We start from the raw sequence: 27,355 nt of genomic DNA on the forward strand, positions 1-27,355 counted from the left end.
AAAGCTGGCTGTCATCTGCATATTGATGATACCTCACTCCAGATTTCCTGATGACAGCTCCCAGCTCCTTCATATAGATGTTAAATAGCATGGGGTGAACGCTGTGGAGCATCACAGGACAGCTCCCATAACAGTGACCTCCCATAACTCTGGAAATGGATCTGTGAGAAGTAAGGCACTGCAGCAGCCTGTAGGGGGAAGGAGGATAGCTGTCAGCTCTGCACTGAGTCAGCAGTGCCGGTGGGGGCTGGAAATGCCTGGGTCGTTGGCAGAGAAAGAAAGTCCTTAGCCGGCAGTCTGGTCGTAAATCTGCCAGGCCTATGAGGAGGGAACCTGATAAGGGCCAGGCATGTCTGAAGCTTACTTGCCGAGTCAGAAGTCCAGAAGCGAGGTCAGTAGAGGTCCGCGATCAATTGCCAAGGGGTCAGTCCAAGAGACGTTGCAAAGAAACCAGGAATACATAAGCCACGCCTGACGTTGCAGTCAGCAACCAGCTGAAGCCAAGGGGTGCCTTATAAGGAGCAGGTTTGACAGCAGGTGTGAGCCCTCAGCATTTGGGCCTTAAGGGGACAGGCCAGCCTCTCTTCTGCCTGACCTTCTGCTGTCTACGTTCTGCAGGTGAGGGGGGAGTATCCTGTTCACTGTCTGTGTCTGGCTGCAGGGCCTCTGCTGTATCTGGGGTGCTCTGCAGCTGAGGGGGAGAAGGAGCTGGGTTCTCAGAAGTTTCCTCCGTGGCTCCTTCTGGGTCTGCTGCTCCTGGGTCTGCTGCTGTTACTCCCGAGTCGTCCTCATCGGAGGAATCCTCTGACAGGGCCATGACACTAGGCCCAACAGTCACTGCAGTTGTGACCTGTGCTTAGTTACTCAGTGAAACATATCTAAAGTTTCTGGACTATTGACAATTTTTAAAAATAAAACTGCATGTTGATTGTCTTGAGACAGCCTTATGCCAAAGGCCTGGAAAATCTGTTTCTGCAAATATGCATTACACTAAGGATGCAACAAACCCCTCTTACTGTGGGGGGTTTGGACTGAGCAGAGGCATCCCTCTGTTCCCTTTACCTGGTCTTCTGCCAATGTCACTGCTATGGCACTCTGCTGGCACAGATCTCTCCTGCCAAACATGTGGGTGGATGTGCCGGCGGTATCCCTGCCAGTGGAGCCTAGCCAAAGGCACAAGAATGGGCCATTCCAGGGAGGCCTGCTGAATCCCTAGCCATTCTCCAAGCTGGTGGAGGACCCGATTGTTGTAAGCTGATGCAGGGATTGGGCCCAATTTGCCTGCCCCCCCTTCGCCATCACCGCTGCCATGAATGGCTGGGCTGTGGATGCGGAGGTAGTTCCACTCCTCTGCAGAGCCATGGCAACAGCAAGTTAAGATTGCTCTGCCCGAATGTCAGTTGCATCCCTATAGTGATTGCATCAGACAAGCATTCCTTTAGTAAACTGAAACTGGTAAAGGATCGCCTAAGATCTATCACAGGACAAAAAAGACTTAACCACCTTTTTATGTTCTCAGCAGGAAACTTGCTAGCCAAATTTGTTTTAATGATTTAATTGACAAGTTCATCAAAATGAAAGCAAGGAAAAGGTCATTCAGGTAGCTTGGATGATTTATGGACAGTTGTGGGGGGAGGAAGATTCCGTAGCAGTTCTACTGCCACTTATTCCTAAACTGCTCACTGCATCCAGGGTGGAAGTTTAGAAGACATATTTTTCTCATTTTTTTGCCAATCTTCCCCCCCCCTTCTCTCATTGCAATGGGAAGGAATTAACTATGTCAGCTCCAGTATAGTTGAGGGCTCCTCTTGAGGTTGGGGGAACAAGGGGACTTAGGATCCTATGGATTTTCATCTAATACCAAAATATCCCTTTCCCCTCTGGCAGAATATTGCTGGTGGAACACCTATACCTGAGGAGCTTCAGAGCCTGGAAAAGTTACTTTTTTGACCTACAACGCCCATCAGCCCAATCCAGTGGCCATGCTGGCTGGGGCTGATGGGAGTTGAAGTTCAAAAAAGTAACTTTTCCAAGCTCTGATTTTCCACAGGAATACTTAGGAACTCCAGCACTTATGTCACATCCAAAGGCCCCCTCAGTCAACAGTGTTAGGATTTAACTCTAATTATTGTAATACAAGACTTCTTTTATTAGAATTATGTAAATGTTTTGATAATTTCTGAACTTAATTTTAGTTACCATGGATAATGTTTATGAGCAACTGCACTGGGAAAGAGCTGAAGACTGGTGCGCATGTTACATATGTGAATACACTTATAATTATACTGTGCTGCAGCACAGCAGCTACACTTATAACATGGATCTTCATCACATTGGGAGTAGCCATGTTTCTGTTCTATGTTCCTCGACATGGCTGATCAATGGGGATTCTCCAACCTATGGGCTTAATTTGGGGTTAATTAGGGGTCCTAATTTGGCCTACAAAGACATGTTCATCAAACTTGAGATCATATGTGATGTCAGATGTGGGGCAGGTAAAAACACAGCTGTGAAGGAACAATAAGGAGCTTAAAGTGCACTCCTGATTGACTCTTGGCAAGTGGGGGTTGCTGATAGTGCTTATCAGCTGATAGTGCTGATCAGCAAGCATTGTTTTGTTCATCTGCAGGCACGGTTTGGAATCAAACAGACTGAAAAAATCTTCCCTTTACAGACTGGTTTTGCAGACGTCTTTGCCAGTCTACAGAGGGAAAATGTCTGTTTGCAGGTGAGGTTTGAATCAAAACCCCACCTGCAAATGGACAAAGTAGTGCTTGCTGTCAATGCCAATCACCTGATGGCATTGACAGCAAGCTACTTTGCAGCTGTCAAATGACACCATAATGATGCCAGGCAATTTCCAGGTGGGTAACCCTGCCAATCTGTCAAAGTGGCCCAAGGGGCTGAGGGGAGAGATCAGGATCTGGCATGCTGGCTGGATCCAGTTTTTCACCTCTGCTCTAAGCATTTCTGTGGGAAGTACATGGTGAAATTTGCTACATTGATGGCATTTTAAATAGCAATCTCATACTGAGGGTAGCATGTGTAGTATCTCTTGAGACACTGTTTGTTTGGAAGTTGACCAATGACAGCATCAGTATGATGATCACATCCCATCATTGACACAAATGTAATGAAACCTCACAGTCACCCTGAACCACTATGGTATTGCTGCTACCTTCACGACAGTTCTTATCACTTAGCTATTTAGGAAAGCTGGGATAGTTTAATAACTTCCTACAAACCTATGACATATCCTATTACATTCATAGACTGTTTCTTCCAACTAGTTTTACCACATATGGTAGAAGTCATCAGCAGAACTGTTAAGCATCCCTTCACTCTTAAATCACAGATGCAGGAAACACAGATGCTGTCATAAGATTTTGTATTTTAAACTGGAGGTTCTTTTTAAAGAAAGTGGGTCAAGGCATTGTAGAAAAGAGATTAAACAATCTTAGTGTCATCCGAGAGTCTGATTAGAAATGATGCACAATGAATCATTGGAGAAATCACTTCAAGTTTTTTTGAAAACTTAATAGCTGGCATGGGGAAGGCAATTTTCATCACCGATGGGAAAAGAGGTTTATCCTGTACAATAAAGTAAAAAAGAGCAAATCTCACACAGTATGTTAAAACTGAAGATTACCTGATTTGGGATTTGGGTTTGCAAACAATGTCATTATGCTGCAGGACACTATCTCTGTAGGTTTCCCTGAAATTCATTTTGCATCCACTTATTGAATTAATTCTTGTTTTACTGGATAGAACAAATGGAAGGTTTTCCGAGCCCTACTTGGAGAGGCTGGGGATTGAACTTGGGACCTTTTGCATGCCAAGCATGTGCTTTAACTCTGTGGAGAAGCCTGTCTTGAAGTTAAGAGCCTGTTTAGGGCTCTGAACACCTGGCATTGTATGATAAAGCAGGGGGCTAGCACAGTTGTAACCTGGTGCAGAGGATTCTGCTGATGGCTAGGGGGACGGCTAGAGGGTCAGAGGAATCCCCATACTAGTCTGTATAAGCAGGCCATCTGCACCTCTTGTTTTTACTGCAGCTTTATCACCTGTTTTGAAATTATGCTTGCAACACAAAACTGATTTGCACATACATTTGTTAGAGGTTCCAGTGATTGCATTGTCCTATACATACCAAACACAGTATTTGATTATTGAAATGGGGGGGGGACATCTCTATACAGTAACAGATAACATAAATCACATTATTATAATTCTCCTTTATCTTTGGAACAACAACAACAGTCTCTGCCCTTAGCCTAAAGTAAAGTAGGGAGAAATGTAAAACGCCCTAGGTAATTGGTTCCATTGTTGTACCACTCTAACAGTTAGGCAGTTTTTCCTGATGTTCAATTGAAATTTGGCTTCCTATAACTTGAGCCCATTATTCCGTGTCCTGCACTCTGGGACAATCAAGAACAGATCCTGGCCCTCCTCTGTGTGGCAACCTTTCATGTACTTGAAGAGTGCTGTCATATCTCCCCTCAGTCTTCTCTTCTCAAAGCTAAACATGCCCAGTTCTTTCAGTCTCTCCTCACAGGGCTTGGTTTCTAGTCCCCTGATCATCCTCATTGCTGTCCTCTGAACCCGTTCCAGTTTCTCTGCATCCTGGTGTCCAGAACTGGCTGCAGTACTCAAGATGAGCCCTAACTAATGCCGAATAGAAGGAAACCATTCCTTCATGTGATTTGGAAACTATACTTCTGTTAATGCAGCCTAAAATAGCATTTGCCTGTTTTGTTGCCACATCACACTGTTCCTCATCCACATCCACTTCCAAGTCATTAATAAAAATGTTAAAGAGCACAGGGACTAGGCCCAAGCCCTGTGGTACCCCACTCTCTACCTTCCCTCAGTTTGAGAAGGAACTATTGATAAGCACTCTTTAAGTACGATTCTGTAGCCAACTGTGGATCCACCTGATAGTTGTCCCATCCAGCCCACGTTTAGCTTTGTAATCAGAATATCTGCTTTCCTGAAGTCCAGGGTATGCATATGGCTACTCTCAGCTTTTGCTTCCATTAAAATCAAGAACTCTAGTATAGCATGCTCACTTTCCCTCAGAGTTCCCATAACTGCCACTCCATCCACCAAGTCATCTCTATTGGTTATCAGCAACACACCTCAGGAATTTCTTGGAGGGGCCATATTTGGCAGAATTCGTCTCCCAAGAGATATCAGGGAAAATGAAGTCCCCCATTACTACTACATCATGCCTCCTTGAAACATTGGTAATTTGCTTCATCCCCATCCTCTCCTTGATTGGGTGTTCGGTAGTAGACTCCAACTACAATGTTCATTGCTTCATTTATTTTAATCCAGATACTCTTGGTGGAGCTGCCAAGTTCATCCTCCTGTATTTTTGTGCACGGACAGATTTTTTTAACATATAGTATATAGCAAGACTCCACTTCCCTTTCTATTCCTTCTGTTCTTTTTGAACAAGTTATTCAATTGCTGTATTCAAGTCATGGGAGTCATGCCACCAAGTTTCAGTCATATCTATCATATTTATTCTCCTGTATTAAGAGTTCAATTTCATCCTGTTTGTTTCCCCACCATGTTTATGTCTCCCTCCCTCTTAGGATTCAGTTTAAAGCTCTCCTGATTAATTTCTTCATGCTGTGGCCAAACACAGTCTTCCCAGTCATTGTGAGGTGCAACCCATCACTTGCTAGCAGTCCATCCTGTGGTCCCAGAATCCAAATCTCTTGCATCGGCACCACCTTTGTAGCCAGTCATTCTCACAAAGTATTTTTCTTTCCCTGTCCACTTCTTTTCTAAGTACTGGAAGGATGGATGAGAAAACTATCTGGGCCCCAAGGTCCTTGAGTTTCCTTCCCAGAGCTTCAAAGTCTGATGTGTTTTTTTCATAGCTCTGATTGGCAGTATTTATTTATTATTTATTTATTTAGTATATTTGTATGCCGCTTTTCATCACCAGGTGACCTCAAAGCAGCTTCCATAGCAAGAATAAAACAATAAAATTAAAACAATTCAGAACATAATAATAAAAAACTTCAACAGTATCAATAAATAACACCACAAAATATCACAAAACAAGCTCAAAACTCAAATCAATCTAGTCTGCAACAGCTAGAGAAAACAAGTATATATATATATATAAACAAATATACAGTAGAGTCCCATCATTGTATGACCATCCATATCTCCAACAGGAGAACGTTACACTACAGGGGCACCATTATAGAGAAGACCCTTCTCCAGAGAAAGTGATGTAGCCACCCATCTGGTGTTGGAGGAGTTCTCTCAGGCATTCTAATGAGTGCACAACAGCAGCCATCTTGCTTCATAGTGGCCACCCCAAAAAACCTACTTATAAGCTTAAGTCCTTACTGACACTGAATGGGCACTGCCCAAGGACTTGGATGTCTGCAGCTAAAGATCTTGCTGGGACATACCTCTGAGAGCTGCAGGTGGAGACAATTCTGCTGGCAAGCAGGCTGGCTGGCTGGCAGGCAGGCAGGCAGGCAGGCAAGAAAATAACAGGTAGGTGCTCAAAGGGTGTAGCAGATGGTTTCCAAAGTCCCAGAGTAGTATCATTTGTTCCCACATGGATGAGAAGAAAGGGATTTCTGACCTAGGGCCGAAATAAGATACTAACAACAGATGTTGGGTTAAACTAATGGGCCACTTTATTAAACCAAATTCATATTAGAATAATGAACCTGCAGAGGAGGAACTTAAGTGCAGGAGCATCATGATGACACAGACAAAGCCTGCTTGCAGCTATTAGGGCTCTGCCAGAGCAAGGGCATACCAATCTGCCAAACCCCTGCCCCAACCACACCCTGAAGGTGTGTAGAGAGGCCAACCTGCATCACCACCTCCAGGGGCCCTAAAACTCTGAGAGGAAGAGGCATGTTGGCCCCAAAGGCAGCTTGTATCCTGCCCCCAGGTCCTATATCCCTGAGCTGCAGGCCTTTGGAACTGCCTATCACCCCCAAAGGTGCCTAAAGGTGTCACCTAGCTGCCCTTCCCCTTTTTATCTTTCCCACACTTCCTTGCCAAAGTAACCAGTTAAGAAATTTAAATATTAAAACCAAACAGACCTTATCAACCTATTAACAAAAGCACCCATGCTAACCCTTGACACCATCCCTGCTAACCACAATGCAGAGAAGGCAAAAGAAACCTGCTGGCAAAGCAAGGCAGACAGGCAGGCCAAAAATTCCTAGTCGGCCCCACAGCAACCAAATTAACCACACTGCATCTGAGGGAGGGTAGGGTGGGCAGTGAGGAATCAAAGAGGGTGGGGGAAAGGCGGCGCAGGCTTAAATCCACTCGGATATCCCACCCTGTAGCATGCCACATCAGCACATCAGCACCACATGTTCATGAACACCCACTCAAAATGGCAGCATGGGATTCGGCCCAGGCCACAAAGCTTGCCCCATGACCCTGTAAGTCCCAGGGTGCTGAGGGGGAATCTGTCAGTGGGCTTCATGAGTGATGGCAACCCTTCCGTCACATCTCTAATCTATCCTCCAGGAAAGCAGCATACCTGGCGAGTCCATGGATCTTGTCAGCATACTTGAGTTTCAATCCCACGCAGTAGGGAGTCTCCCACCACTACTACTCTTCTCTTCTTCATGTCGAGGGGCGTGGTTTCATTACCTCTGCTTGACTGAGCTTCAGCCTCTTACTTTCTGTCACGTGGGGTCTCCTGTAATTTCCCCCCTGTAGACTGTCTTCTAGCCTCATCCTCAAGTGCCTGGAAGTGGTTCAATAGTTCCACCAGTGATGGGTGTTTTCTCACTCTTCTGCTCCTAACTGTCACCCTTTTCCGTGGAGTTTCTTCCACTTCGTTTTTGCTGTCCACAACAGTCTCTTCTTCTACCTCCTATACTTCTCTTTGCTGTTGTTGTTCCAGTGTTCTATCTAAGAACTCTTCATCTTCTCTTATACTCTTCAGTGTGGCCACCTGCCATTCTAGGCCTCTCACTTTTTCTTCCAGCATGGCTATATTTTGTTGAAGGATCAGGCTTTACTGTTTAAATGTGATCTGCATGAGCTCAGGTTCCTCGACGGGTGGCCAATAGAGCAAGGATTCAATTAAGAGTTAGTCAATATGCCTGGTGTGCTGAAGCATAACCACTCTCAAAAGAGTTCCACCCAAACCACCTTAGCTGTAAGCTTTTGCATTTTAAAACCCCATAGTAGTAAATCTAATAGTTTGTTTATTTTAGACTTATTAACTAATAAAAAATCACATTAGTCATCACTTTACTCTATATGCTCTCTCACTCTCTTTCTCTCTCTCTCTCTCTCTCTCTCTCTCTCTCTCTCTCTCTGTGTGTGTGTGTGTGTGTGAGAGAGAGAGAGAGAGAGATGCTTGTTTTATATTTGTTATACCGAACATTATTTCAGAACCTCAAATATTGTTTAAGAAGGTAAGTTTTAAGCACCCGTTCACAATCATGATTTTCTTAGCAATCAGGACTGGAGAGGGAGGGAATCTAGAAAGTTGTCAGAAGGGCTACATCCAAGGTAGGATGAACCATAAGCATTTCAGCAAGGATGCATTCAGATTCAAACATGGGATTTATTGCATTATTTTTCCTGTTTATAATGCTAGCACTTCTGTCCCTATTTCTAATGTTCCTTTCACACAGCAGTATCTGTTGCATTATGGAACTGTGGATTTACCAGCAATATACTGCCATGTCATACTTAGAGATATGAAAGCTCAGAACACACACACACACCCTGGAAAAAATGAGGTATATTCCAGTGAGAAGATTGTACCATTTCAGAAACCTAATACTTGACTATTTGAGATATTTATGCATATTTCTGTTCTGTGACTGAAGGAGAATATTAAATAATTTTAGTACATAAATATATAAATGTTTTCATCATATGCATAAGGTAAATATTGCAATGTATCCTAAAAATGCATGTTTTCTTATATATTAATATAGGTCAGTGCTTCCCAACCTTTATGAGTACCTTTGTAACCTTTGTAAGTTCAAAAAAATTCGTGACCCCAACATGCTAATTGTAATTTTAGTCTCTGTTAACTGAAAAAAATGGTACGTGGCAAAATCACATCTCCAAATATCCCTTTCCATTAAAAACTTCCTGCAGACAGGGAGGTGTTGCTTTCTTTTCTTAATGCAAAGGTCCAATCAAATTGGTATACCCTTCCTCCCCCAGTCTGAAGATGTACAGTCTTGTCTCCCAACACTAGTGGGTTACCGTGTTGGACTAAGGTCCAGGTTCAAATCCTGACCCAGCCATGAAGTCCACTGGGTGACCTTAGACCAGACACAGTCTCTCAGCCTGATCTATCTCACAGGGTCTGTGTAAAGATAAAATGGAAAGGAGGGGGGAATCATGTACGCCACCTTGGGAACTTGGAGGAAAGGCGGGATATAAATGCAATAATTAAATAAATAAATGCATTTCAGCTGCAGTATGTGGACCTCAGCCTCAGTCAACCTGCTGAGCTTTTTAAAAATAATAATAAAGAAGCAGCAAAGTGGTTGTGGTGGGGATGTGACATTGTGAAGACAAAAGGATGGATAGATTGAGGAGGGGCGTTAGTGCTTTTAGACCTGATCATCAGGACTGATAACTTGGTTAGCGTGCACCTGGGGAATGGGAGCAGAGCAGAAGACAGGTCAACGTACGCACACACACAAACACACCTGCCTCTCTTGCAAGCATCTGCAGGCATGCATGCATCCAGGCACATAGGAGGAGGGAAGCCCTCAACAGTCTTGGAGAGAGAGATTGGGGGGTGGAATGTAGGTGGAAGAAAGGGGGGTGCTGGCACACACATTTAGCCTCAGAGATGGGAGGTGAGCAAGTCCTGAGCGTCCTCACTGCTCCTTAGCTCCATCTGAGCCAAAGATGAGATCTGGGCAGCCTCGCAAACAAGAATAATTTTTACAAGGAGGTGGCAGCGAAGCAGGAACCAAGAAAGGCAGACAGGCTGCCTGCCAGGAAGGGGGGAAAGCAGCCTTTCCTTGCAGCCTTGCTTCTTTTACTTTACGGAAAGCCCTCTCCTCTTGTTCTGAGTGAGGGCATCAGCAGCAGCCAGGAGATGGGAGTCAGCGATAGTAATCCCCTCTTCCTGGTAGCTATACCCTCAGCCGCCTTTGGTGTCTGCCACATGTTTTATAGGCAGATGCCTGCCCTCAGCATGCCACTTCACTTTGCCACTTCAGCAAAAGCCCTCCCCTCTTATTTGAAGCAAGGGGGAAGTGTAGTCTGCAGTGGCAGTGGGAAGCAGACAGCATCCAGGGAATGAAGACTTTAATAATAATAATAATAATAATAATAATAATAATAATAATAATAATAATAATAATAATAATAAATAAATAAATAAATAATTCATTTCTTTACTGTTTGCGACCTCCCTGGATTACTTCGTCATGGGCCCCAGGTTGGGAATCACTGATACAGGTTTTAATTTGTTGTTGTTATATGCCTTCAAGCTGATTACAACTTAAAGAGACCCTATGAACAGAAAGGAAAATCATATATGCTGTATCCTATACACACTTACCTCAGAGTGAGCCCACTGAATCTACTTCTCAGCAGAAATGCTTTACTTCTATTTAGATACGCAGAGGATTGTGCAGATAAGTGCCTAGTGTAACAACGCAGTAATACTGTGTTAGATTTGAGCTGCATTCATATAGCACTTTATTCCATTTTCATGGCATTTCCTAACTTGTTATTTTTTGTTATTTTTCAAACAATGTAAAAGCCATTTCTTGAAAACTAGCAGAATCAAGTGCACATTTAGCCATTATTTCCATATTAATTGCTTTAAGAATAAATCCATTTGCAACCCTGTTAACCCAGAAAATTGTGGCATTTTATTTTCCCCACTGTTTTCTTAGGATCATGTTCTGATTTAGGGATCTGTTAATTTCAATTTTTTATTTTTGCAACCTTAAATTCAGTTCTGCACATTTTGCAGCTATTTGTGATTTTTTTAAAAAAAAGTAATGAAAATGTGTCAGTATTTTTATTTTTATTATTTAAATTTATATCCTGACCTTCCTCCCAGTAGGATCCCAGGGCAGCAAACAAAAACACTAAAACCACTATAAAATATCATAAAAACAGACATTAAAATATATTAAAACAAAGTATCTTTAAAAACATATTAAAATGAAACATTTGAAGAAACATCTTTTTTTTAAAAAAATGCATTAAAAAGCAATTCTAACACAGACTGGAATACAGTCTCTACTTAAAAGGCTTGTTGAAAGAGGAAGGTCTTCAGTAGGCGCCAGAAAGATAACAGAGATAGCACCTGTGTAATATTTAAGGGGAGGGATTCCACAGGGTAGGTGCCACTACACTAAAGGTCCGCTTCCTATGTTGTGCAGAATGGATCTCCTGATAAAATGGTATGTGCAGGAGGCCCTCACCTGCAGAGCGTAGGGATCAACTGGGTATATAAGGGATAAAAAGATCTTTCAGGAATTCTGGTCCCTAAGCTGTATAGGACTTTGTACACCCAAACCAGAACCTTAAACTATCCTGGTAGCTAATAGGTAGCCAGTGCAATTCTTTCAACAGTGGGGTGACATGTTGGTGATACCCTGCCCCAGTGAGCAGTGGTGCTGCAGTATTTTGCACCAGCTGTAGCTTCTGAAACATCCTCAAGGGCAACCCCACAAAGAGTGCATTACAGTAATTCAACCTGGAGGTTACCAGTGCATGAACAACAGTGGTCAGGCTATTCCGGTCCAGAAACGGCCACAGCTGTCTTGCCAGCCAAAGCTGGTAAAAGACACTCCTAGCCACTGAGGTCACCTGGGCCTCTAGGAACAAAGATGGATCCAGGAACACCCCTAGACTATGAACCTGCTCTTTCAGGGGGAGTACGACCCCATGCAAAGCCGGAAATTGACCAATTATCTGAACTCAGGAACCACCAACCCACAGCGTCTTCATCTTGCTAGGATTCAGGTTCAGTTTATTGGCCCTCATCCGGCCTACCACCAAGTCCAGGCACCAGTCCAGGGCTTGTACGGCCTGTCCCAATTCAGGTGTTACAGAGAAATAGAGCTGGATATCATCAGTGTACAGCTGACACCTTGCCCCAAATCTCCTGATGACCACCCACAAGGGCTTCATATAGATGTTAAACAGCATGGGGGACAAGATGGTACCCTGTGGCACCTCAGAGTACAACTGCCAGGGGGCCAAAAGACAATAACCAAATGCTATTCTCTGAAAACGAGCCTCCAATACCAACAGTGCCTCCAATACCCATCTCACCAAGACAGCTCAGAAGGATGTCATGATCAATTATATCAAAAGCAACTGAGAGATCAAGTAAGAATAACAGGGTCGCACTCACTCTGCCCTTCTCCTGATAAAGGTAATCGTTTCTTCAGAGAAAGGTCACAAATTTCTCCCAATAAACACATTTTTGTATGTAGTTTTGACTAATGTACACATTTTTGCAAGCATTTTTCCATAATATAATACATTTTGCATGTTATTTTCATGAATATATGCATTTTTCTGCACACTACCCCATAATATGTGCATTCTGTAAACTTTTTTATTAGAGAACTGCATCACAAAATTCAATGTGTGGATTCTGAAGAACAGCTGTGCTGCGGTTCGTATATTGTTTCAGAAAGTGAATTTAGTAGGTTCACCTTTCAATGTGAACTGAATCTAATTTCTCCCCCATCCCTATTCTGATTAGAGTTAAATGTTTGAATTAGCACCTCTGTACACCTTTAATAAAACTGTGGCCTAGTTAACTTCCAATATTCTTTCTGAGGTTGGGGAGCAATATTCATATATTAAGCAGGTATTTAAACAGTAGCAGTACAACACAATGGATTGAATTAATATAGAAGAAGCTGCATGTACCTTCAGATATTTGTTTATTCATGGTGATACTAGCTACAATAGAAACAATGTTAAAAATGTAAAATTAGCATTGGTTAGCCATTAGTACCCAATTCAGTACGCACATGATAGCATATATATCTATACAAAAAGCAAAGGTGTTGGCCCATAAGAAAAAATCCAAAATCCATATTATAACAATACAATTTTTTAAACCAACTGAATGTCACAGAATAGTGTTCAAGCTTTTGACTTCTTCAGAACTCTTCACCAGGCTAGATAGTATACAAAGGGGGAGGGAAGGAAAAAGAAGTTAACTGGTAGTAAAGCTATGAGTCTGCATCTTGTAAGGGTCTTAAGACTATACAATTATATCTATATAACATTATTATAGTAGGACTATGAAGTCTTTGGGGTCATCTAGCCTAGTTATAAAGAATACCTATCTGCACTTCTTTGTTTGTATAGTAAGTAAATACTAATCCAATGACATTTACGTACTGGTTTTTGTATTAAATGGGTAAAAGTTTCTTCAATCTGGGAAAGGCTGCAAAAGCACAAATTAAAACTAAAGCTAAAAAAACTTTGTCATTTTAAAATTCTGTTAATGCCTTAACTGCTTTTCAATCACCCACTCTCTTTATGAAACCAAACTGTAATTTTTAGAATGAAAGCTGAAATCTTGTTTTTTCCTCCTTGTTAAAACTCTAACAAAGACTTGTTATGCTTTTTAGTAATTTCCTTGATGAGACTACTGAGGTTGGTAGGACTCTTAAAAGCATTTTATTGCTAGATAAATACCCTTTAATGATAGGCTTGGCTTGCCAATGCATCGCCTCAACTGTTTTTATTGTTACTGTCGAAACAAGGGGGGGAAATGAATAGCAAGCCAATAATAAGAGGAAAGTGACATCATCATGTTTATGGGCATTCTTCCAAAGAATTCACCTTACATCTCTTTTTAATTATAATCAACCAACAGGAACAATGTGTATCAGAATAAGTGGTGATCAAGGTTGGGAGAGGTTCAAGAGCACACCAGAAATGTAGGTTTGCACAATTAAAATGGATTAAAGCACTCTGTCACCCTAGAGCAAGAGATCAGACTTCTTGTAGTTAGGAAAGTGATAGGGAAGCAGCAATCCGGGTAAAAATGGTACTGAAACAGCCATAAGTAAGCAAAACAATGGCACCAAAAAAGAATTTTTAAAAGGGTGAATATCTGCACAAACGGTTTTTCAAGAAATCTTTCTTCACCACCCAAATCACTTTTTTTTAACTTCCAAAATTGAAACCGCCAGGGCCAAGAAGATGCCAGCATGGTTAATGAGCAAAGTCAAGGAAGCTCTTAGAGGCAAAAAGTCTTCCTTCAGAAAATGGAAGTCTTGTCCGAATGAAGAAAATAAAAAAGAACACAAACTCTGGCAAAAGAAATGCAAGAAGACAATAAGGGATGCTAAAAAAGAATTTGAGGAGCACATTGCTAAGAACATAAAAACCAACAACAAAAAATTCTATAAATACATTCAAAGCAGGAGACCATCTAGGGAGGCGATTGGACCCTTGGATGAAAAGGGAGTCAAAGGTGTGCTAACGCAGGATAAGGAGATTGCAGAGAAGCTAAATGAATTCTTTGCATCTGTCTTCACAGTGGAAGATATAGGGCAGATCCCTGAACCTGAACTAACATTTGCAGGAAGGGATTCTGAGGAACTGAGACAAATAGTGGTAACGAGAGAGGAAGTTCTAGGCTTAATGGACAATATAAAAACTGACAAATCACCAGGCCCGGATGGCATCCACCCGAGAGTTCTCAAAGAACTCAAATGTGAAATTGCTGATCTGCTAACTAAAATATGTAACTTGTCCCTCGGGTCCTCCTCCATGCCTGAGGACTGGAAAGTGGCAAATGTAACACCAATCTTCAAAAAGGGATCCAGAGGGGATCCCGGAAATTACAGGCCAGTTAGCTTAACTTCTGTCCCTGGAAAACTGGTAGAAAGTATGATTAAAGCTAGATTAACTAAGCACATAGAAGAACAAGCCTTGCTGAAGCAGAGCCAGCATGGCTTCTGCAAGGGAAAGTCCTGTCTCAGTAACCTGTTAGAATTCTTTGAGAGTGTCAACAAGCATATAGATAGAGGTGATCCAGTGGACATAGTGTACTTAGACTTTCAAAAAGCTTTTGACAAGGTACCTCACCAAAGACTTCTGAGGAAGCTTAGCAGTCATGGAATAAGAGGAGAGGTCCTCTTGTGGATAAGGAATTGGTTAAGAAGCAGAAAGCAGAGAGTAGGAATAAACAGACAGTTCTCCCAGTGGAGGGCTGTAGAAACTGGAGTCCCTCAAGGATCGGTATTGGGACCTGTACTTTTCAACTTGTTCATTAATGACCTAGAATTAGGAGTGAGCAGTCAAGTGACCAAGTTTGCTGACGACACTAAATTGTTCAGGGTTGTTAAAACAAAAAGGGATTGCGAAGAGCTCCAAAAAGACCTCTCCAAACTGAGTGAATGGGCGGAAAAATGGCAAATGCAATTCAATATAAACAAGTGTAAAATTATGCATATTGGAGCAAAAAATCTTAATTTCACATATACGCTCATGGGGTCTAAACTGGCAGTGACCGACCAGGAGAGAGACTTCGGGGTTGTAGTGGACAGCACAATTAAAATGTCGACCCAGTGTGCGGCAGCTGTGAAAAAGGCAAATTCCATGCTAGCAATAATTAGGAAAGGTATTGAAAATAAAACAGCCGATATCATAATGCCGTTGTATAAATCTATGGTGCGGCCGCATTTGGAATACTGTGTACAATTCTGGTCGCCTCATCTCAAAAAGGATATTATAGAGTTGGAAAAGGTTCAGAAGAGGGCAACCAGAATGATCAAGGAGATGGAGCGACTCCCTTATGAGGGAAGGTTACAGCATTTGGGGCTTTTTAGTTTAGAGAAAAGGCGGGTCAGAGGAGACATGATAGAAGTGTATAAAATTATGCATGGCATTGAGAAAGTGGATAGAGAAAAGTTCTTCTCCCTCTCTCATAATACTAGAACTCGTGCACATTCAAAGAAGCTGAATGTTGGAAGATTCAGGACAGACAAAAGGAAGTACTTCTTTACTCAGCGCATAGTTAAACTATGGAATTTGCTCCCACAAGATGCAGTAATGGCCACCAGCTTGGATGGCTTTAAAAGAAGATTAGACAAATTCATGGAGGACAGGGCTATCAATGGCTACTAGCCATGATGGCTGTGCTCTGCCACCCTAGTCAGAGGCAGCATGCTTCTGAAAACCAGTTGCCGGAAGCCTCAGGAGGAGAGAGTGTTCTTGCACTCGGGTCCTGCTTGCGGGCTTCCCCCAGGCACCTGGTTGGCCACTGTGAGAACAGGATGCTGGACTAGATGGGCCACTGGCCTGATCCAGCAGGCTCTTCTTATGTTCTTATGTTCTTAAACCAGAAAATATTTGGCATATGCCTAAAGATGAACTTCCTGAAATTATTAAATGATGCATACTTCTCTTATCAGAAGCAAAAAGTTTAAGCTGGAAGGTTAACTTAAGCTTTGGAGTTTTCAAGAATACTAGTTTTCACATGTTTCAGATGCCAAGTTCAGCCAGAGGTAAGGAAGGTATCGTTACTTCCATCAGTATCTGCAACCACCAGCTGAGAAACATTTGTAGATTGGCATGAAGTCTTGTAGCCTTGAGATTCAAGCTAACTTAAGTAGGAGGCTAAGATGACAAACACTTGCCTCCTACCTAGGCTGAACTCAGCCTAGGCTGAATTTAGCTCAGAATGTTTGCCTATTAATTTCCTTTTAAGTTTAGTTAAGATTTCTTCAGAGCTTGGAAGATTACTTTTAAAAAGTAATAAATTACAGTTACAATTACTTGGCCCAAAAAAGTAGTAATTACCATAACAATTACAATTGCTCTGAAAGTAACTGATTACTTTACTTTTTCTCAAAAGTAATCACTACAATTACATTTCAGTTACTTTTTTTAAAAAACTCCTACAAGGTGCTGGCCTTGGCTGCTGCACATCTAAGAAGCCTAAAACAATATTAAAAATAAACACACACACACAGGGGGTAGTAGAATAAAAAAATTTATCCATAAGATTAACATAATGGCATAACAGAATCTCACATCCCCCCAAGCAATGAAGATACCCCAACTCTTGAAATCAAATTTTACACTTGAAATGCTTTTATAATATGTTTCTGTTATGTCTCAAAAGAACAAGATGCTCAAAGAGCATGTCAGACAAGGAATGTCTTTTTACAGTCATTACGTTGCCACCAGTACTGAACAGGCGTTCTACTGCGGCGCTTGAAGGCATGCCTGTGTTGTGCTGCAAAAAACACCGCAGCACACGTGGAAAGCCATGGAGTGATGACACTTCCCTGCTGGGAGACCTCAGGTACCTCACCAGTTCCTCCTCAGCAGTGTCCACTGCTGACTTCTTGCCCTGGGGCAGAAAGTTAAAGAAGTCATCTTCTAAGTCATCTCCTTCCTGGTCTTTATCTGAAGACTGATCACTGTCCTCATTAAGTACACCCATCTTTATTTCAGCTTTCAACAAGGCTTCCATTGTGTATCTAAGAAAGAGAGAGGATATATTAACACATATATGTTAGGAAACCATCATCTGCTCTTCATTTCCTGATGCTTGTCATGTCCCCTGGTTCAGAGTCCAGCCTGAGCCTGTGGATGATGACATGGAAGGTAGGAAGGTGACCAAGTCACCACACTCATGGGGCAGCACAGCAGACCCTTAAGGATTACCTGCAGCAACCCAAGGTTGTGATGAGGAGCCCCAGGAAGAAAAGGCCCAGCCCCTGCCTACCACCTTAAGCCCTCTGATGCCTCCCTTGAGACAACATTTCCCTTGAAGTAATCCACCCAAAGGGCTTCCCTAATGTTCTTACTTGTTGGTATGGGTGGTGGCCTGACACGATTCCAGTCAATCTAGTTTGAAGCGAGGGTGTAGGCAGGCTGCCAGAAGAAGCCTCTTGTCCTCCCAGGTAGCTGCAAACCGCTTTCTTAGGGCTTTGCGCACACCTCTCAGCAGCTGAAAACAGTATGTGTACCTCTCAGGTTTGTTTTCCAGTCCTTCTAACTTGCGGTCCAGATTGCAGAGCGTTGGTAGCAAATACCCCATGAACATGCCGTTCTCCCGTTGCAGGATATCTAGGGACTGGGCTAGTGGCTCCATAATCTCTGTGTATTCCTGTACCACTTCAATCCCAGCAGCTGTGATCCTGGACAAGGAGCAGCGGTCCATTATGGCATGCATTTTTAGTGGCACAGTTGACAGGAGCTCATGTAGTTGCTTCAATGCATCAAAGGTGGAATTCCACCTGGTCTTATTCGGTACCTTCAGATACACACCACATTGCGCATGGATATACTCAGCAATCTGGGCTGACTGGTTCTGCTTGGACCACAACTTGCTGCACTTTCCCATCAAGGAATGAAATTGTTTCTTGAAAGAACCAAGAAGACTACTTTTGGAGGAGTCAGAAAGCATGGCCTCTATGTCTTGTGTTGCCACAAGGTTGAGGGTGTGGCTAGCACATCTCTGGTGTGGTGGTAAAACAAAATCCTCTCCTGTGTCTGCAGCTTCTTCCTCTGCCTCAGGTCCTGTGTCCAGGATCTCACAGATAGGCACAAACTCCACCTCAGCCTTCTCCTCCTCCTGGTTATCACCATCATCGTCACTGGTGCCTGCAGCTTCCACTGGTTCTTTGGCCATGAAAACTCTGAACGCTTTCACAAAGTTGGAGCCATTGTCTGTAGTAGTGCACATAACTGTGTTGTGGATCCTGTACTGCACATGTACATCATGCAGTGCTTTTGAAAGGACATCGTATGTATGGCGCCCCTTCAGACGCTTACAAGCCAAGGCCCCAACCTCACGTTTCAGGGTAGTTGGGTTGATCCAGTCGGCTGTTACCCCAAAGTAACTCTTCTTGCCATTGGTCCAACAATCTGCAGTGGTTGCTATATATGCCACAGCACCCATTTGGTTTGCAAGAGTTTCTCTCATGTGGCATGCTCTCTTCTCAATTCTGTCTCTCAGAGTCTTGGCATATATGATGGTGAGAACTTTGGGGAGTCCAATGCGAACCAGATTAATGAATGATGGTTTGTCCACAGTCTGAAGTGGTAATGTCTCCTCTACAATGAAACCAATGATTCTCCTGTTGAGATTGCTCTGGGTGACAGGCTCCCTGCCAGATCCCCACCTCTCAAGGGTTGTCTGCTGCTGCTTCAGCATTTTGGGAGGAGGGTTGTCATGCATTGGTTCAGGAAGGCCATGTCTCCTTGCCTTTATTGCTTCTTCAATTGCTCTCAGCTTCTCAGGGTGTGCCCTCTGAGGAAGAAGAACAAAGCATGAATCCAAGAAAAAATGGAAGAGGAACTTCACAATTTAAACATAAATAGACAATGGACACTCTTTGAGGACCAGCATGACAAAGGCTTACCTCAAAATGTTTCTTCACATTGGATGAGGAGGAAACAGCTGATCTCAGATTTTTGATCCTTGGAAGGCAGTAATTGCATCGTACAACAACATTTTCCCCACTCTGGCTCACAAATGTACAAGCTTTCTCAAAGCCAAACCATGGTACTTGCTGTTCTGCAGATGTGGCTGTGGGCAACTGGCACTGCTTCATGCCCTCCTCCTCCTCATGCACAGGGCCTCCTTTCTGAACCTCACTTTCTAGTTTTGCCTCCTCAGGATCAACAAGCTGTGACTCAAGTGGCCGCACTAACTGACTGCTGCTCTCAGCAGCAAAACCTGCAACAGGCGTCTCTGTAATAAACAAGAGATAATGCTCCTATATGGGTGAACTTCAGCTGTGATGTGTCCCCATCTCTTCCCCATGCTGCAAGATGCCCCATTCAGAGTGGAAGTAAGCAGGTCGATAGCACAATTAAAAGAGATCCTATTTGCATCATTTTTGCTCACTGAATAACCCTGCCTGGGCCAGTCTAACCTACTATCTCACAGGGTTGATGTGAGAACAAAATGAGACTAGGGTTCAAATCCCCACATAGCCATGAAGCTCACTGGGTGACCTTGGGCCAGTCACTGCCTCTCAGCCTCATGAAAACCCTATTCATAGGGTCACCATAAGTTGGAATCAACTTGAAGGTGGTACATATATTTTTTATTTTGAATATGATGATTATGATAATAAATATGCAGCATTTCAAATTAATTCTGTATGAGAAGCATTCCATGCCAAGCTTGGAAAACCAAGGATGAGGTATAAAATGTAGACAAAAATACTTTTGACAAAATGCCGTTTATCTGTTATATCTATATCTATAATTAGCAACACAGCTGAATGATGTATGTAAAGTATTTTTTCTTTCCCTTTTCTTTTTTATTAATATTTTAGTACTACTGCTAAAGTTCTGATGAAAGAATAAAGCATTCATTAGCCAAATTCAAATGATTAGAACACATCACATAAATTCCACTGAAGTTGGAGTTTTTGCCATAGAAAATGAAAAAAACATATAACCTATGATAGTCCAATAGACAGAACTAATATAAAACCCTATTGCTTCTCATTTGCAAATCTTGCAAGATCTAAGGTAACTCTAGATCATGTGAGTTCAAGTGATGCATGTTATGTACATTTGTATAGATATTAGCAGAGATTGTCAACAGTCTATCTCTCTCTGGGACTGGGAATCTCTCTCTTTCTCACAGAACATGAGTTTGAGAGCTGGGGGACTGAGAGGAGGAGCTGCAAGGACCCTACTTCTCACCTCATCTCTGCCAAGAACAAAAAAATCAGCCTTAAGCCATGTATTATACGCCTAATGATTTTTTATTTTTATTATTATTATTATTATTACTGAGACAGTTTTTGTCCCACATACAATTCAGTCTTGTGATTAAACAGGACAAAAATACAAATAAAAAGAAAGATGGAGTTCAAATAAATATACAATAAAAAGCTAGCCGGCATTTTAAAAAGCAGGAGTGCTCTGTCTGGATAAATACAGCACACAGGTATGCATAGGAACAAGGGGGAGAGTTCAAAAAGGGGGGGAAGGAAGAGAAGTAGACCAGAGCTTGGAAAAGTTACTTTTTTGAACTACAGCTCCCATCAACCTAATCCAGTGGCCATGTTGCCTAGGGCTGATGGGAGTTGTAGTTCAAAAAAGTAACTTTTCCAAGCTCTGAGTAGGCCAAAGTTTTAGAAGTGCCTTGTGATTGATGGGGGGGCGGCAGCAAGGCAAGGAGAGGCAGTGGGAGGGGCAGAAGGGGCCGTGGGGGGGCGTGGGAGCAAAATGCCATGGGGGGGTGGAAGGGGCCACGGGGGGCACACACACACACACACACAAATCATCGTCACTCACCTCCACAGCTCTTCGCCATTGTGCTGCTGCCTTCTCCTCCGTTGTCCTTGCCCTGCCTTTTTCCTCTGGCGTCCATTTTTTCCTCTCAGACGCTAGCAGGCCCTGCCTATTCACCTCTTACCTCATGCCTCCTAACACAGATCACGAGGGAAGAGAGAGTCTGCGCAGAGGTCCAATCAGTGTGAGGCCCATGTCTTGTGTTAACCAATCACAGCCAGGAGCTGACTTCCCCTTGTTCCCGCCCCCAAGTAACGTCCAACCTAATGTGGAAACATTAAAGTTGCAGCTGAAAAGTAGGGAAATTACTAGTCGTTCCGTTACTTGCCAAATGTAATGGAATTACCCACTCATTATTTAAAATTGTAACTAATTACAAGTAACTCGTTAAAAATAACGAGTTACTTCCAAGCTCTGGATTTCTTGACACATGTCTGAGACCTGAAGTTAACTCACAATGCTTGCATTGCTCACAGTGTTAGGACTTTAACTTCAGTGGCTATGTTCAGCAATGTACAGTTGGGATAATGGTCCTGTGTTGGAAATGGTTCACAAATACTGGCACCCTGTGGATTACCTGAGTTTTTCCTACTGAGCTTTGAGTCTCTTCTGCAGGGCTTGCTGACAAAATTGAATATTTCGTCTATCAGCATTGCACATCCATGGCATGTGTTTGACAGTGAAAATCTTATAAATGGTGGTAGAAGAAGCTGCGATGACACAGCTTGACATCCAGGTTGAGCACAATGTTTGGCAGGCAGAAAATCCGGCTTTTGATATGAAAATTGGATCAATTTAACATATTATTCACTATACAAAACTCCAAGATGGATGCTTTCATGTACTTTATAATAGGACTAAAGCTTAATGGCCCACACTACCTCCTCTAATCTCAAATTTGTTTGCCTTGGAAAGTGTGAGGCAGCAGAGGACAAAGATGTTTGAAGCCAAAAAGAAAGAAAAAAGATTTGAGCTACAAAATTACAAATGCAAGAAGCAGAATTGTGATACAAGAGATTATTATGATTATTATTTCACTTTCTTTCTTCAGAAAATGAACTAAACATTAAAACAGATATAAAATACAATACAAACATTAAAACAGATATAAAAAGAGGAAAAACAACCTAAAATACAATATTACATATAAAAGAGCAAAATCTAACTCATGTCCTGTCCACTAAAAATATGCAGAGAATTAAGCTCCAAAGGTCTGGATGAAGGAAAATGTTTTTATATAGCGCCAAAAAACATGTAGTGATGGTGCCAGGCATGCCTCCCTGAGGAAAGCATTCTGGAAATGGGGAGCCGCCACAGAGAAGGTCTGTTCTTTTGTCACCACCCTTCACATCTGCCTTGGAGGGGGCACACAGAGAAGGGCCTCAGATGATGAACGTAGGATCTGGGTTGCTTTATGTGAGGAGTCCTTGAGGATACCTGCTCAGGGGAATAGAACATCAACCCATGCCATCAAAGCAAGAGGATCTCTGAAAAACTGAAAGCAAACACAGAATCAAGTTTACTATTGCCCTGACACAGTCAAGGTGGAAATGTATGTTACATGCAATCTCATGATTCCTTTCTGGGATGCTTTTATTCTTTTTTATACAATGCACAGAAGCATGGGCAGGTCCTGCCACTTAGTATAGAGCAGCCTTCCACAACCTGGTGCCCTCCAGGTGTTTTGGATTACCATTTCCATCATTCCTAACCATTGACTGTGCTGATGGGCGTGCACCAGGAAAGCTGATGGTTGGGAAAGCTGAAGCAGATAATATTGACACAGATGGGCAAATGATCTGACCATAAGGCAGCTTGCTAAATGACAGTACAATCCTAGCCATGTCTACTCAGAAGAAATTCCATAGCCTCAGGTAAGTGGGGTTAGGATTGCAGCCTTAATCTCCCAACAATAAATGCATAGCTATACCTTCAGTGGTTTGCTTTCTTCCTTAAAGGACATTCTATTCCTTCAGAGCCCCCTTCAGGCCATAAACAGCAGGCATATAGCAAAGCAGAAAAATATGTTGAACAAAACTCTGATTATTTTAGACCTAACTCTAAATTTCAAACATGGAGATAACCACTTAGAGATTTTTGAAATAGTAAGTGGAATATAAATACTAATAACTAAATAAATTTTAATGAAGAAACCACAGAGTAAAATCCGAGATATGGTGCTGGTACTCTGGAGGAGTATTATTGTGCCACAAGAGGTTGTAACCTGGAAGTAAAAACAGCAACACTCTCCTTTTTATGCAGAATTTCCTAAGAATAAACTGCATGGTGGAAAACAGAAATAAGTATTGGTGAACCAATTATTGTATAAAGTGTGCAAAAACGATTCCAAAAGTTTTAATTTGTAAAATTAAAAAAAAGATTTGATTTCTATTCATGTAAATGTCCACAAAAATGACAACATTCGGGCCATTCAAACAGATGTCTGATGTAAAGTATTGTTGAAAAATATTGACATATTGTTTCTCCTAGCTTTTACATGTTCAAGACTGATGCTCTGGTCCCATTCTGTGGAATGCTATTCCAGAAGAGATTTGGCAGGTGCCCTCACTTTTGACTTTCAGGCATCTCTTGAAGAAGTTTTTATGCCAATGGACCTATGCCATTGTTTAAAATGTCTCTTGAGTAACCAGTCATTTTAATGACTCCACTTAAGGAAAAGTAGGCATGGTCAATTAAAAACATAGAACATACCTAGAATTTTGCTACAATATATTTCACCTCCCACTGTTTTATTTTGTGCAAACTGAGACACTCCTGATGTCCACTGGAGACTATTCTGCATAACAGTCAGTGCCATTATTCCACAATTATTCATTTTTAGAGTTTTTTTAGTGTAAATTTTGCAGTGTTGCTGTACTTCACATATTCACAGAAACAGAAGCAAAAGAAATAATTTAACATAGGAAACCACTAAAACTGCAAACCACTAAAATTGCAAAGTAAGTCAAACATATTTAAAGTGACTATCTGAACTACATCAACTGTCTTTATACTGTTGTTTCCTCCCTGCTAAAACAATATCAGCATAACACATGTCTTGCTTCTGTTATTTTGGCTGATTGCAGGTTTTGCCTCCACTCACCATATGCTGAGAGGCAAATGTTACAAAATTCTTACAAGCTATACAGGAAGTGGATTGAACTGTGAAAGACCAACCCAAATTGTGTTTGCATTTTGACAAATTTGTAGGGCAGCTCAAAAAGGAGTTCAGGTCTCCTGCTCCCCTGGTGCATTCACTATAGCTGCCCAATTTTCCTGCTTTTTAAAGTTTGATAGAAATATATGTTGGCACATTCTTAAACTGAGAGGTTTTTTTCCCTACATGTGTTTAAACTGCTTTTTAATCTGGGAGGTACGAAATGGGATCCTGTGCAAGCTTCCCCAGAATGGATTGATAATTTCCATGCTTACTGAGTTCAATGAGATTTATTCCCCTGCACTCATGCTTAGGGTAGGTGAAACTGACCATGGCAGAAAGGGGAGGGAAGGAGGAGGAAGGGCAGGGGTAGGGGAGGAGGATGAAGGGCAGAGGGAGGAGGGGGATGGGAGCAGGCAGGAGGGGGAGGGAAGGAGGAGGGCAGGTTTGATCATTTGCATGCTTATTGAGTTCAGTGGGATTGAGTCCCTTGCAATCATATTTAGGATAGGTGAAACTGACCATGAGGGAGGGCTAAATTGGGCAGGGGAGGAGGAAGGATGAGGGAGAGGAGGAAGAAAGGAGGAGGAAAGGACAGGAGAGGGGAAAGAGAGGAGAGGAGGACGGAAAGGCAGGTCTTATAATTTGCATGCTTATTGAGTTCAGTGGGATTTACTCTTGTACAATAATGCTTAGGATAGGTGAAACTGACCATGGAGGAAGAGGAAGGGGAGGGGGAAGGAGGAGGAGAGGATTGGAAGAGGATGAGTATGGGGAGGGAAGGGGCAAAAGGGAGTGGGTAGGAAGGAGGAGGGGAGGGCTGGTTTGATTTGCATGCTTTTTGAGTTCAGTGGGATTTACTCCTGTACAATCATGCTTAGGATAGGTGAAACTGACCTCAGGGAGGACCAGGAAGGAGGGGGAAGGAGGAGATGAGGGGAGGGAGGGGAGGGGGAGGGGAGAAAATTGGGTGGGGGCACTCGGCAGAGGGAGAACCCCTTTCCTTTCTAAAAGGAAAACATTGTAAACAGTATCATTCATTTTCAGGATTTCCCCCACCTTTTTATTCTACAGCAGGCATATGTAGCCTCCCACCCAAATTTAAACTAAAGCTGTCCCTGGCTACATCCACACCAGACTGTTATTTCACTTTAGGCAGTCATGGCTTCTCCCAAAGAATCCTGGGAAGTGTAGTTTGTGAAGTGTGCTGAGAGTTGCTAGGAGATGCCCTATTCCCCTCAAAGAGATACAATCCCCAGAAGAGGGGCTGACAGTTAATCCACTCTGGCCACTGGAGCTCTGTCAGGGGAATAGGAGTGTCCTAACAATTCTCAGGACCATCTATCAATCTGTCTGTCTGTCTGTCTGTCTGTCTGTTTATTTATTTATTTATTTATTTATTTATTTATTTATTTCCCGCCCTTCCTCCCTCCCAGCAGAAGCCCAGGGCAGCAAAGAAAAGCACTAAAACATTTTAAAACATCATGAACTACCCTTCACAAACTACATTTCCCAGGATTCTTGGGGGGAAGCCATGACTGTTTAAAGTTAAATCAATGTCTGGTGTTGGTGTGTCCACCTGATTAGCCAAGCCAAACAGCTGTGAGTCTGGCTTTAGAACTCTGACAGTTGGTTCTTACTGAGCATGCCCGTGCTTATCATTGACTTCAATGTTACATTTCTTAAATTAAGTAAACATCAGCCAGGCATTTTTTAAACTAAGATGATGGTCAGAGTATGGTGCAAGGTCAGTAATAGAATTACAGGTACTCTGTGAACATGGCTGATTTTTAATTAATTTCAACAAATTGTGAGAACTCTGACAGAAAAAAGTCCAAAAGAGGTGTGGGTTTTTTATCTCTCTTTTTACATTTTGAACTCAATTCTCTCTGACTGTTTTGTGTATTGCCATGAAAACTTAGAGTTGTCAAGCAAGTGTTTCTGAGTTCAGGACTATTAAGTTTTATAACATTTTGTTTTGAAATGAGCTTATGGGAAGGATCAGAATGGCATGGGGATTGGCATGGGCATTGCGGAATGCGAAAAAATTATGCTGGCTACAGTATATAGCCACTCTCATGCCTTTATAAATAACTTACCACGTTTGAGCAAAAGAAGGATAAAAGTGAAGTATAGTGTAAAATTTTAAGAAATAATGCATTGCCATTCCCATTTTTACCCAAGTTCTCAATTTCTTTCCTCCTTCTGTATTTTGGAATTGTTAAGTAGCTTATATTGTCATGAGTTGGCTTTGATCTCTTTCTGCCAGTTGACAGCTTCTTGTTAATTTATGCCACATTTGCCTAAGGCCAAGATTGTCAACTCAGTGTGTGGGACTTCAGCCACTCAGGTCCCATTAGGATGAATGAAAGATGCAGGAACTAAAGCTTTTTGAACTGAATGGAAACTGGAAGGAATGCAAATGACTGGCTTATATTTTTCCAGAGGGGGAAAGGTTTGATACACATTTACCATCACTTTACATTATACTCCTCACAGACTTCAATCACTTTGATGGGACTGTAATGCCCAGAGGCTGCTCCACATTGTCATCACCTTTGGACGATGCAAGTGCAAGGGCTTACATGGGACGTTTCATTGGCACATATAAGTGCAATGATTTGATCTGGCTCTGTGCAAAGTGATTTACATATGTATGCATGTCATACCTGATTTTCTTCAAATTCTTCATTCATTGGGAGCATGCACACACATACTTGAGAGTATAACATAGGCAAAGGTGCTGGTTTTCTTATAAATGGCTACCAGCTTTTTTAAAAAAAATACCACTGAGAGCAGTTTTGCTTTCGTCTCATCCATTACTGTGGGAGTCATTTAAATGAGCACATATTTCCCACCCCATTTATGCCTTGAAGGAGGTGGTTAATGATAATAAAGATATAGTCTTTCTTTCTTGCTAAGGATTTGTTTGGC

This window comes from Rhineura floridana, chromosome 2, assembly GCF_030035675.1.
Source record: "Rhineura floridana isolate rRhiFlo1 chromosome 2, rRhiFlo1.hap2, whole genome shotgun sequence".
NCBI classification, from domain to species: domain Eukaryota; kingdom Metazoa; phylum Chordata; class Lepidosauria; order Squamata; family Rhineuridae; genus Rhineura; species Rhineura floridana.